The sequence below is a fragment of the Cavia porcellus genome, unplaced genomic scaffold (assembly GCF_034190915.1).
Source record: "Cavia porcellus strain 051 isolate PalLab524CR breed Dunkin Hartley unplaced genomic scaffold, mCavPor4.1 scaffold_8, whole genome shotgun sequence".
NCBI lineage: Eukaryota > Metazoa > Chordata > Mammalia > Rodentia > Caviidae > Cavia > Cavia porcellus.
The window spans coordinates 5499521-5511687 of record NW_026947491.1 but is presented as its reverse complement, the minus strand read 5'-3'; the positions used below and the strand labels follow the sequence as shown (position 1 = coordinate 5511687).

Sequence of the window (12167 nt, the reverse complement as noted above, 5' to 3'; positions counted from 1 at the left end):
AAAATTTTACACTATGGAGAAGATGACCACTTGACGGGATAGTGTGGTAAAGAGGATTGTTATCTCTTAATTTACCCAGTTAAAACATCAGAAACTGGGCTGCTGTCATTTAAGTAAAAAGCCCAACCCCATGATGTGGGGGTCATGAAAAACTTAAACCCACATATCAAACACTGATCTACAGAAAACAACTGTCAGGGATATGTGCCTCCTCTTTTCTCTCCCAGATGGACTACCATGAGATACACATACTGAATCAGTTCCAGTAACTTGATCCATAAAAATCTCAACAAAGAAAAGACAAAGAACAAAAGTTTTGATACAAAATGGGTGATAAAACAACAGGTACTTCGCAAAAGGAATCTCTCCCGAGATAACTCCATTTCATGTAATTAGAAAAGTGACTATCAAAATCATAACTAGAGAGCCAGCCCAACCCCTGAGTGCACACAGGCAGCATCAGGACCCTCTTACGAGCAGTCAGCTTGAGCCAGAGAAGCAGCAGCCAGCCCTACCCCTGTAAGCCTGATGGCCACCATCACGGACCTATAGCCAATGTGAACTAGCAGAACCAGCCAGCCACACCACGGAGAAACCGAATTATGTCTGGAGAAGTCCAACCTGCACTCCACTGCCTCCCCAGGAACCTAGGTTAGGAGAAACCCAGGTGCCTGACCCATTCCCCTGCAATGCGGATGGGTGACCAATTCAGGAAGTGCCTCAGACCCCACAACTGGCTTGTTCAGAAGAATCCAGGAAAATGTCAAGACAAAGGAGCAAAAGGCAATCTCTGGCTTCCAGCCCGCACAGAACAAGTCCAAGAGAAACACACATGGAAGAAATTAAAAGCTGCTTACTTGAAATTTCTGGGATGATGACACCTGAAGTAAAGAAACTAGTTCATGAGGCTGTAAAAGAAATCAGAACAGAAATAATATCTCAGGTAAAGGAAGAGATGACAGGCATAATGAAAGGACTGCTGAGCATATCTTAAGAAGACATAGATAAAGAGCAGCATAGGAAAATGATGGAAAGTGAATAAGCAATATAGGAAAGAACTGGAATGCATGACACAGATTCAAAGAGACTTCAGGAAATCAAAACTTCCATCAAAAGCTGCAAAACTGCCTGAACAGAAGTGAAGATAAACTCTCAGACCTTAAAGAAAGGATTGCAACTAGTGATTGACAAAGGAAAGATCTCTTAAAAGAAAGAAGGAACCAGGAAATAACAATTCCACGGCTGCAAGACAATGCAAAGAAAAAAGACTGACAGGTGTCAGCGAAAAAGCAGAAGTCAACACAAATGACATAAAAAGACTTTACTCGAGTAATAGCAAAAACTTCCCAAGCATGAGAAAAAGACCTGACATACAGATAAGTGAGATATACAAAACTCCAACTACCTGCCCATAATCAAAATAAATCTATACCCAGACATACAATAATCAAGACCCCAGAAATTCAGCACAAGAACAGAACATTAAAAGCTGTTAGAAGAAACAGATCTCCTATAAAGGAAAATCCATCAGAATCATGACAGATTTCTCAACACAAACCATCAAGTCAAGAAGAGGTTGGAATAAAGTATTTCAAGTCCTCAAAGAAAACAACTTGCAAAAGTATCTTCCAAAATTAATGGAGAAACAAGATACTTTCATAACTAAGAATAGCTGAAGGAATTCATGATGACCAAAGCAGCCCTACAAAGAGTACTGAAGGATACTCTAGACAGAGATAAAAAATGACCATTTTTCCAGGAACAGCAGCAGAGGGAGATCACGGAATGCAGCACTCAACTGAACAGAGGGGAAAAGTAGGGAGCCAATGGCAGGAAAAGAACATGACAGAGATGAGCCAGTGCACAGTGGCCATAGTCATTAACATAGATGACCAACAAAAATAAACACCGGCAGGATGGAGTAGGAGAGAGGATCCATCAATATGTGGTATACAAGAACATGTAACTCAAAAGGAAATTCATACACTAAAGGTCAAAGGAGAGAAAACAATTCTTCATGCAACAGGAAACCAGGAAAAAGCCAGGGTAGCTTGCTTATTAACCAGAGAATGCATAAGAAAGATATGGTATTTTTATATAATGGAAAGCTACTCAGCTAGAAAGGACAATCACAGGGCTCTGTAGGTAAATGCATGCAACTTGAGATCATGTTCATGGGTGAAATGGTTCAGACTCACATGGATGAAAATTGTGCTGTCTCGCTAGTGTAGGAAACTGAAGGCAATGGTGGGATCCAAAATGTACAACAGATATTGTGACAGTGAAAGGGAAGAAAACGTCTAAAAAGGGAAGGTGGTAGCCACCATTAATTTCCCATTGTCTTGTTTTGAAGTCGGGGACCATTTTCATTGTTCTGTTTTGTTTAATTTTATTATATCTGATGTTATAGGTAGCTATTTCAAAGATAAGACACATTAATATAGTCATTATTGATTTCTTGCTAAATTCCAGGGGCTTTCCTATTATCTTGTTTTGAAGTCCTCTATCATTTTCATTGCTTTATTCTGATTGATTTTATACTGTTTCATTTGATTTTATTATATTTTATAGTATAGGCAGCTACTTTGAAGATAACAAGAGGCATAATAGTAGCCATTGTTGATTTCCTATTATTTTGAAATGCTGTATTGCTTTCATTGTTTTGTTTTGATTGCCTCTATTCTGTTTTATTTTGTTTAGTTTTATTTTCTGCAAAACAAAAAATAATTTAAAAATCATAACTAGATACCACTACATGCTTAAAAGGATAGGTACTGAAGAACTGAATTGGCATATGTGATAATCCCATTGTCATGGTTAGGTTTGGTAATGTCAACCAACTGGTTCTGGGATTGCCTAGTGGATTGCTGGAGGATACTTGTGGATGTGTCTGGGAAGGTCATGGAGTCGTGGTCTTGGAGGTCCATGTCTGGTCCCTGGCCACTTCCTCTGGTGCTGTTTTCCTATTATTCTAGTCACCACAAACCATCTTTGCTCCACCATCTTTGTTCCACCACACCCTACTGCCTTTGTGTTCCCGCCTCAGAGCTAGATGACTATGGACTGAATCTCCTGAAACCATGAGCCAACAAATTAAACCTCTCCTCCTCTAAATTGTGGGTGGTGGGTACTGTGTGTCAGCAATAGGAAAGCTGGCTAATATACATGCACTGCTTTAAAAGTATGATCAGTTAAAATAAAAGTACTTCAGCATTACCTGGTTAGATTGGATACATCTACATATAACAATGCACACTTTCAGTGCCAGGCATATTTGTGTGCCCATGCCTGCTACATACATGTACACAATGATTATTTTTTGACGTAAAATAGAAACAAGTGTCATTCAACATTAGAATGGATAAACTGTAATACATATTCTAATAGCACAGATGAATCTTGTAAGCATAATATTAACAGTGTAACATAAAACATAAACAAAACGTAACATAAAAAACAGATAAAACAGTATAACATAAAAAACCGAAAATTACACTACTGTGTTAGAGTGGAGCAGGTATTAAATTATTTAAAATAAAAATAAAAACCACAAAGACTGGCTATAGGGGCTAGCCAGGAGAGTGGTGATCTCTGCAAGAGGACAGAAGGGCGAAAAGTTCTACGAGAAGAGGCCAAGAGACCCAGTAGCTGCTTACATGCTACTGCTTTACCTGCAAAGGGACTTCATGGATTTTTTTTGTTGGGGAGGTGATAATTTGTTGAGCTGGACAGTTGTCTTGTGACCTTTCTGTATAATGTTACACTACACTCATGGCATGCCCCACTCACACTGAGGTCAGCTGACCCATCTCATCTCAATGCACTCCAGCCACTCCCCAAAGTGGATTCCATCCCCTTCAGCTCACCTCATGAGGGGCCCTACCAACCACTGCCGAGACACTGACACCCTCTCCTCCTTCCACGTGGATTTGGGAATTCACTCTCTGGTAAAGAATCTGAAATGGGAACAGGTTAGGTCACAAAGGAGATGCATTTTTAAATCTGCCTCTCATCACAGTGGAGGCTTTAAACTGAAAAGTACTTTCTCCTTTAGAGAGAAAAAACTGCTGTTTCATGGAGTACAGTGTTTGACACCTGGCTTCCTTCAGGACTTTATAAACAGCTTCACAAGGAAGTAAGAGTTTCAGGAGTGGGAGTCCACAGTGAAAAACCTGACAGACAATGCAATGACCACCTGTGAGATGGAAATGTGAACTGTGAGGATACTCAGATTGCTAGTGTTGCTCAGTGAGCCTGGTCCTCTCCAAGCCACATCTGAGCTGTGCATTTTAGGAAATTTCAGCATCCCTAGCCAAAACCCAGGCCCACCCAAGGGGCCTCAAGAAGGGGGCCAGTACTTCTTTACCATGACCATTCCCACATGATTTTTATTGCAACTTCTTCACAATGTAACTATCCCCTTAGACTCAACAATTTATTTCGTAACTTACTTCCAATTTGTCTTGAGGTAGTCTGTGCCATTTGCTGTATATTCCCAAACCTCTTATGTGTGACAACCGGGTTTTCTTCTACATGTTAGAATTCTCACATTACCAAAAACCCAGAAAGCCCACCAGGGTACCCTGGAGCACTCACTTGGGCCTCCAGAGAGCTCCTGGCTGCCAGGAGCAGTTCAATGCTGCCTGGTGGGCAATGGGTCAGTGCGAAAGCCAGGAGCTCCTGTCGAGTGGCCAAGTCTTGGTAGCCTTCTGCCTGTCCCAGCTGGCTGCAGACATCCCAGCTTTGAGAGTAACCTGCAAAACCAGAACAACAGCAAAAGAATGATTTCTGGTAGCAAAGTAACACTCAATATAAGATGACAAACAAAATGGACTCCTGCTCAGGTTTTACAAAGCAGAACTATAGTTATTAGTGATACATTTGGCAGCAATGTGTAAGAGTCTAAGAGAACAAAGACTAAGCTGAGCTCTCACCCAAGGCGTTCAGAGGTACTCCGGATGTGCTGCTTACCGACTTCCCAAGCTTAGATTAGCTGAAAATGAGCACAAGCTCTCGCTCAGTATAAAGGTGGCTATCTCAATTCCAAGGCTCAGGCCATGGTCCTATCCAGCTGCTCAGCACTCTGTGCCCTGCGCCACTGCAAAGGGACAATGATAACCCCTCCCTCTGGGTTCCTGAAAGAACAGTATTTAAACTGCATCTGAAAGTGCACAGTGCTACATAAAGTGACAGCAAGACCAACAGTCACGTGGGAGCGTTCACATCACAGGAAAAGGCAGCCCACCAAGGACAGGGACAGAGGGAGCCACCGACTCCCAGGAGAGGTCTTTCTCCTACACAATGTTACTATGTGAGCGCTTCAAACACATTTCTTTATTCAAAGGAGCTCTGGTTCAAAAGCAGCTCTTCTAAGAATAAAGGGTTCAATCCAGAATAAATTCTCACAAATACATGAAGTAAAATTTAACTCAGGTACTACCCTGACAGTTGTAGACTATTACGGCAAAGCTCTCTATATAAACCATTTGTATTAATATGACATCAATTCAGGATCCATGATGATTCCAAACTTCATGAAACAAAACTGCTTCACTGACACTAAAGGACGCAGCTCCTCTATGGATTAGCACTTAGTACCTAGGGTGGGACGTGCTGTCCTGAGTTTTTCTAGGTTGGAATGTCTATAACAACTGCTATAGGTCTTCTCCTTCACCAGACCTCAGCCAGGTTGCCCAGTTCCTCTAGGCTAGGCCTCGCCCCCACCCCCACTGGTGGACCTCAGACCTAAGTGTCATCAAGCCTGGTGCTAAGCCAGCAGACTGCAATGCCCACATCCTCGGAACTGCTCCTGCTCCTCCTTTCTCAGTCACGGCGTCCAATCATCCAGGCCTGCCTTCAGCACACACCCCATTAGACCACTGAGCTGGAGCACCTTATTTTGGACATCTCTTCTTAGTGCTTTCTGCCCATGATCCCCTGGCTCTGGTTCTGGCTGCAATGCTCTCCTATCCCTATTGCATTAGGGGCTATATCCATCCAATCAGTCTTCCCAGTAGGTGTCTTTCCAGGGGCAGCACCAAGACTTTGAAGCCTGAGAGAAAACAAGCAAGCAGCTACAACTTTTGGCACTAAGACTAGACAGCAAAGCAAGCTTTTGGTGAAGCAAGCAAGTCACTGCATTCCTTGAGATAAGAAGGCAGGGTATGTGGGAAAACTGGATGAGGCTGGTGCCAGCCAAGATAGTCTGGCCCACAGCTGACCTGAACTCTGAAGTCCAGCCCACTCATAACTAACTTTGCCCCACCCGGGGCCTCCCCCTCCTGAAGGAAGGTATGACAGTTAAAGGAGACCCGCACTCCCTCCACCTGCTTGCCCTGACCAGGCTCTCTGTCCTCTCCTGGCTGCTGCCTGTGGAGCAGCCAGCTGCATTTCCTTCTAACGTACACGTTTATTAATCCTTGGAATTGGCCCTCCACCCTCTGAGCAGCTGACAGCTCAGACTACCTGGTGCACCACAGCAAGAGTCTCAACAGGTATCACAACAATCCTCAAGGGAGCCTTCCTCATCATCACAAGTGCCAGCAGGGTTTCTGGCTAAGAGTCGTCGTACACACAGGCACAGGTCAGGCTGGGACACACAGCACAGTGGGGCAGCGCATACCCAGCATGTATGAGGTCCAGGGTTTAATCCTCAGCTCCAAAGAAAAACAATAAAAGTGCATGGATCATTCCCACACAACTCCATGACTTCAGGATGCAACGGACTGGGCTTCAAGTACTCACTCCGGTGCAGAGTACTAGGGACAGGCAAACAAGCGGGTGCAGGGTCCATGGGACGACTGCTTCCCGTCCTACCAGGAAGCGAGTCCTCCAGGTGAGACACCTCTACCACAAACTACCTGCCCTCTGGGAACAGGAATCTCAATTCCAACACAGAAAGTTTTAAGGATGCAAACTACTCCCCAACTTTTCAACATGACCTTGAAAAGCACTGGACTCAAGAATAGAAATACTGACTTATGGAATCAAATATTGCATATACTTTTAAAAAATCTTACTTTTTCATTTATGCAGCAAACACATAAAATAGTATGAAAATAGTTTACATGAAATTGTTCTTATGATTATGAACATAGTTTCAACACAGAATCAAGAGCAACCACATCTCAGATAAACTGGATGGCCCAGCCCATTACAGTATTAATAGATACACACCCTGCAGATATGCTTGTGGCTGCTGAGTAAATGTGTCCATAGCAGAGCTATGGTGAGCCTTCCAGAAGCCTGGCTGCTTTCAGAACACACCTTCCCCCACCTCGACACACATGCAACACATGGCACAGGACCACGCAAGCGCTGCTCACCCATGGCCATCAGCTCCTGACAGTGCATGTTGGCTGCTTTGTAGTCATGGAAACAGAGGGCCTGCTGCACCAACAGGGTCAGAACCTGCCCACGCCGCTCTTCTGAGTCCTCACCTGCAAGCACAGATAAATGCTTTGTGATCGTAGCGTCAGCAATCCACCTAAAAGCTCATTGGCAGTGATTTTCAAATTAATTCAAACACAAAACACATGGGGTAGATTGATTTTAAAGGGTCAGGGGGCAAGAGGGTAACTGCAACTCTGACTTCTCAATCTACCCACTGTCCATGGGAGGAGCCTCAGCTCTGAAGAGATCAATGATGAATATCAGCTGCTAATTAAACTATGCAGATGCAAGTCTAAAAGCAGAGCAGTCTACAGCCAACTGAGTAGCCTTGATATCACTAAGGTAAGGGAAAGAGAATAGGCCCATGCTTTAAAAGCAAAGATATAAATGGGCTCATAGACGAAGTGAGTGGATGAAGGTCACACACAATGTCACAGGGCTTATCTTAAAGATCCCACTGGTATTTACAAAATGGGACATAAGTGTGGGCAGAGTGCTGACGACGCTGGGAGGGCCCTTCTGAGCCTGCCAGACCCAGCCTGGGGTCCTCTAGGCTGCCTTCACCCCAGAAGCGCAGCCCAGCTGCATACCAGTCTGTCCCAGTGACACAACTGTGGCCCAAAGGATGTTTTTCTGAGCCTGATATTCAGCGAAAAAGACGTCGGGAATGACAGATGCCAATCCTGCAGCTTAGCATTCCAAAGCCTCACCTGCAACCCTCAGCAGCTCAGCAAGGCCAAGGAGCTTGGCAGACTGCTTGTAGCAAGTGGGGGACTGCAAAATACACTCCTTTATGAGGCTGATCCGGTCAGCACGCAACCGCACTACAAAAGAAAAGACAGTAGAGGCTTTTAAGTGGGGTATTGCAAAATGATGTCATGATTACCCTAAGATAAGGCCACCAGACAGAATGAAAACCATCTCCAGACCAATGGAAACTAAGGAAAATGTGCATTACAGAAACAATAGAATTAGCATTGCCTCTGAATAAGTAATGTGCAAAATGGCTATTTTCTACATAACCAAACTTCTAAAGCCAGCCAATGAATAATCATTCCAAAGGTACAAACATGTATCATCTTTTCAAGCACCAAATTAGGACACACTTTAAAGGAGGCTGTATTGTCGCAGCAAATTTCATATCCTTCCTGTAGTGCCAGTCCTTCCACTCTAGCTTCATCCCTCAAAACCCACCCCACATCCCACACACCCCTTTTCTACCTCTGTGGCACCACTATTCTGCAGGGCAGGGTCATGCCAGCAACCACTGTTTCAATTCAACAATGTTCTCTGAAAGTTAAGCCCATTCCTCTGGTTTAAGGTAGACATCCAGGAAATGGACCATGTTTCATGCAGCAAATTCACATTATGAGAAAACGAAAGGCACAAAGTAAAGACAAACCTTTAGTTAAATGGCATCAAATATGTTTTGGGAATACATGGTGCTTATAAAGTGTAAGTTACTGCTTCCATTTAAAACAAACAAACAAAATATGCGTTAAAAGACACACTGCCATGAATTCCCTCAAGCTCCTCCCCTTCACTTCAGACACACTCATCCTACTGTCTGTGCCACTTCCTGCAGCAGCTCTGGAATCCTCTTTCCTGAGGGTGTTCAGTTGCACTGTCCTGGCTGTCTTGATGCCATGCATGGATTCAACATGTGTCCCTTTCATGGTCAGTGTGACTTTGGGGGAAGAGCTGAAAGCTGCACAGGGCCAGATTCAGTGACTAAGGTGGATGAGGACATAGTGTTGTGTTTTTATGAGCTGCCTTTCTGCGGGATGATGCTCAGCAGCAGCAGTCACCAGATTTTTTTCTCTCTGTCTCCTGGTAAAGAAGCTCAGGAAGGAGTCCAGTGCTGCTGCAGAAAGCAGCAACAACAATGAGATGAGTGCATCTGAAGCAACGGGAGGATCTGGGAGTCATCAGTGGCAATGTGTCTTTTACTGTACTACCAGCCAGCTGTGAAGGCCAAGAAGATTTGGAGTTTTTCACTATAGCACAATCTATCTCACAGACACAACATACACAGCACGCACGCACACATACACAAGCATACTTTTCCATAACCTACTTAAAACAGTCATGGGTATTTTCCTGAGTACCAGCTACAGATTCGTGGATTTTTTCCAGGTTCAGTAACACAAGATGACGATCTTACAGGTACGTCACCAGCCTCATCCAGTGCTCCCGGTAGCACTTGCCAAGAATGCTATCACCCCAGTACCCAAGGCCCGGAGTTCTCACAGCCTTCAGGTGAATCACCACTCCCACCAAAGGGCACACTAGCTTCAGCCACTCGGCTGGGGGCTTCCTCACCAGTTATGCTCTCGGTCCAGCTCAGTAAATCCAGCCAGGAACTGAACCCCACAGCAGAGATGGACACACAAGCCCAGTGCTCTGTCTCCTGGTGTTGTGAGCAATGCAAGCCAGTAACACTTACGTATATGAAATCCATTTGGAGAATGGGATTCTAACACTGTGATGACTGTGTTCAAATGGCTTTTTACCTTATTTATGTATTTCTGAACTCCTCTGTAACTGCTACACCAGCTCTCTTACTGTTGATTTTATGGCACAAGTAACTATATTTCAAAATGTGATTTCTCAGTTAATACCTTCAAGCCTTATATGTCATTATTTGTCCATGCATTAAGGGAGTGTTTGACTTCTGAGATTCTTTGAAAGATTGAGTTGGCAAAGTTGAGAAAAAAATGCATGTACATATCTGTTAATAACTGAAGATACCTCATTTTTCTATAGCTCTTACACTTACATCTCAAATGCTTTTTAAATTATTAACACACACAAACACACACACACACATATCTCGGGAAAAGAACACATGAACACACTACCCTGCCTACCGGTTTCGTCACAACACTCGGCACAGACAGCAAATGCCATCCGAGCACAGCTGAGAAGCAGCCAAGGCCGTCATTTGGGATGGTGTTGGAGTCCACAACATAGCCACTGTGACTGTCTTGAAGCAGAACTTCAGGCTGAGCAGGACAGGAGGCATGAATGTGCAGCAGGTGGTCTCTCCCTGAGGCGGGAGAATTCTGTGAACAAAGGACTACCGCTCACAAATGGAGGGCACAGGGCAGGCCTCCTGGGTCTCGGTTCCAGCTGTGTACCTGTGTCACCTTCAGCATGAGACCCGAGCTTCTGGGGCCTAGACTTTATCACCCTAAAATCAAGCAACACACATAACTGCCCCTGGAGCATCTTCCAAATCAATGAATGTGTGTTACCTCTGTCAAGCGTACACGGAAACACTCCTAGAGTCTAGGACCACTAGGGAATGGTGTCTCGGTATGTTGGGATAGTGCCAGGCTGTCCAGGCAACACTGTGTTCAGCCCCACGTGAAGAAGGTGACCTTCAAGGTGCCACCATCCACCACAGGTGGTGGAACTCAGCCACATGTCTGCGGGAGGCTGGTGGAACTGTCTTTTCATTAGTAATTATGTCTATTAAAGTGAAGGGAAGAGGCATTGGGAAAGGGGGAACAGAGAGGTATGGGTAGAGGTAAAGAGGAGACTCAGAGGAGAACAGGAAAAGGAACGACCCAAAGAGGAAGGGTGGCACAGCATGAGAGGGCAGCGGCAGCATAAGGCCGAACCAACTCTACAGTCACGTAGAAAACCCGATCTGTGCCACAGGACCACGAAGAGGACAGTGCATCCTGGGCCTGAGGACGCACAGCCGATCCTACCGAGACTCCACCCAGCTCACTCCGTGCCTCCACTTGAGAAGTGAGAGGAACATGGAGTGTTGGGAGACTGGCCCGGCCACCGAGGCAAAGTAGCAGATGATAGAAAGCACACCTGGCGTAACTGAGTCAAAAACCACTCACTTGAGCATGAAGAAAGTCTGACACCAACAGTGGCACCCAGACCACAGAGAAAAGCACGCACATGAAACAGACACTTCCCAGGGGACAGACACAGAGTCCTTCCTCCACGCTGCTCTCTACTGTCTTCTGTTCACTTGTTAACAACAGCTTAGTTCGTGACACTCATCTTTGTCTGATGTGAAATACCAATCCTGAAGCGCAGGCAGACAAGGCTCCAAGATGAGGCACAGTGACAACACAGTGCCAGGCCTGTGGCCATGCAAGTGCTGAGCAGCTGCGCCAGCATGCCGGGAAGGCGGAGGCACTGAGACCTGACAAGGACCTGCAGCTCACATGGCTGGTGTTCTCTTGGCCACAGGGCCCTGGCATCCCTCTGAACGGGAGCCTTAAGGTACAGGCTGAGCAAGACAGCAGCCGGGACCTTGGAGCTCCAGCTTTCCAGAGGCTGCCAGGCTCGGGCACTTGCTCAGAGCACAGGCAGGGCCACAGGAGCGAATCATGCTGAGCTTCACAGCTCATCTGCAGATGCTGCCGGCAAAAACACTGCGTGAGTGCCCCAGAAAACCAGTTTCAAAAGTCAACAGCAGGTGAGGGACTGGGAGAAGACATTTCTATACTCAATCACTCTGAATTACACAAGGTATGATCAAAATACACGGCACAAGTTTAAAATGCTAAAATCCTGTCACAGTAAAAGACAACTTGCAATTATTCTCTTTCCACTGTGCTCCCTTGTTTCCAGCACACACGTCCCCTCATTCTTGTCACTTTTTGCAACAGCTCCAGAAATTCTCTTTCGAGTGTCTTTACGAGGTGTGTTCAAAACTACTGTGAGTGCTGCCACTGAGCATGACTCCATGGAGTGCAGGCCTGGGATCATTTTACTCAAGATCTGAGTCCCTGCTTCCTACTGCC

The 12167-nt window shown here is 45.2% G+C and overlaps 1 pseudogene; it reads right to left on the bottom strand.

The window, feature by feature from the left end:
- Window positions 1–12167, bottom strand: part of LOC106025319 (NBAS subunit of NRZ tethering complex-like) — a 152788-nt pseudogene that overhangs the window by 62899 nt on the left and 77722 nt on the right.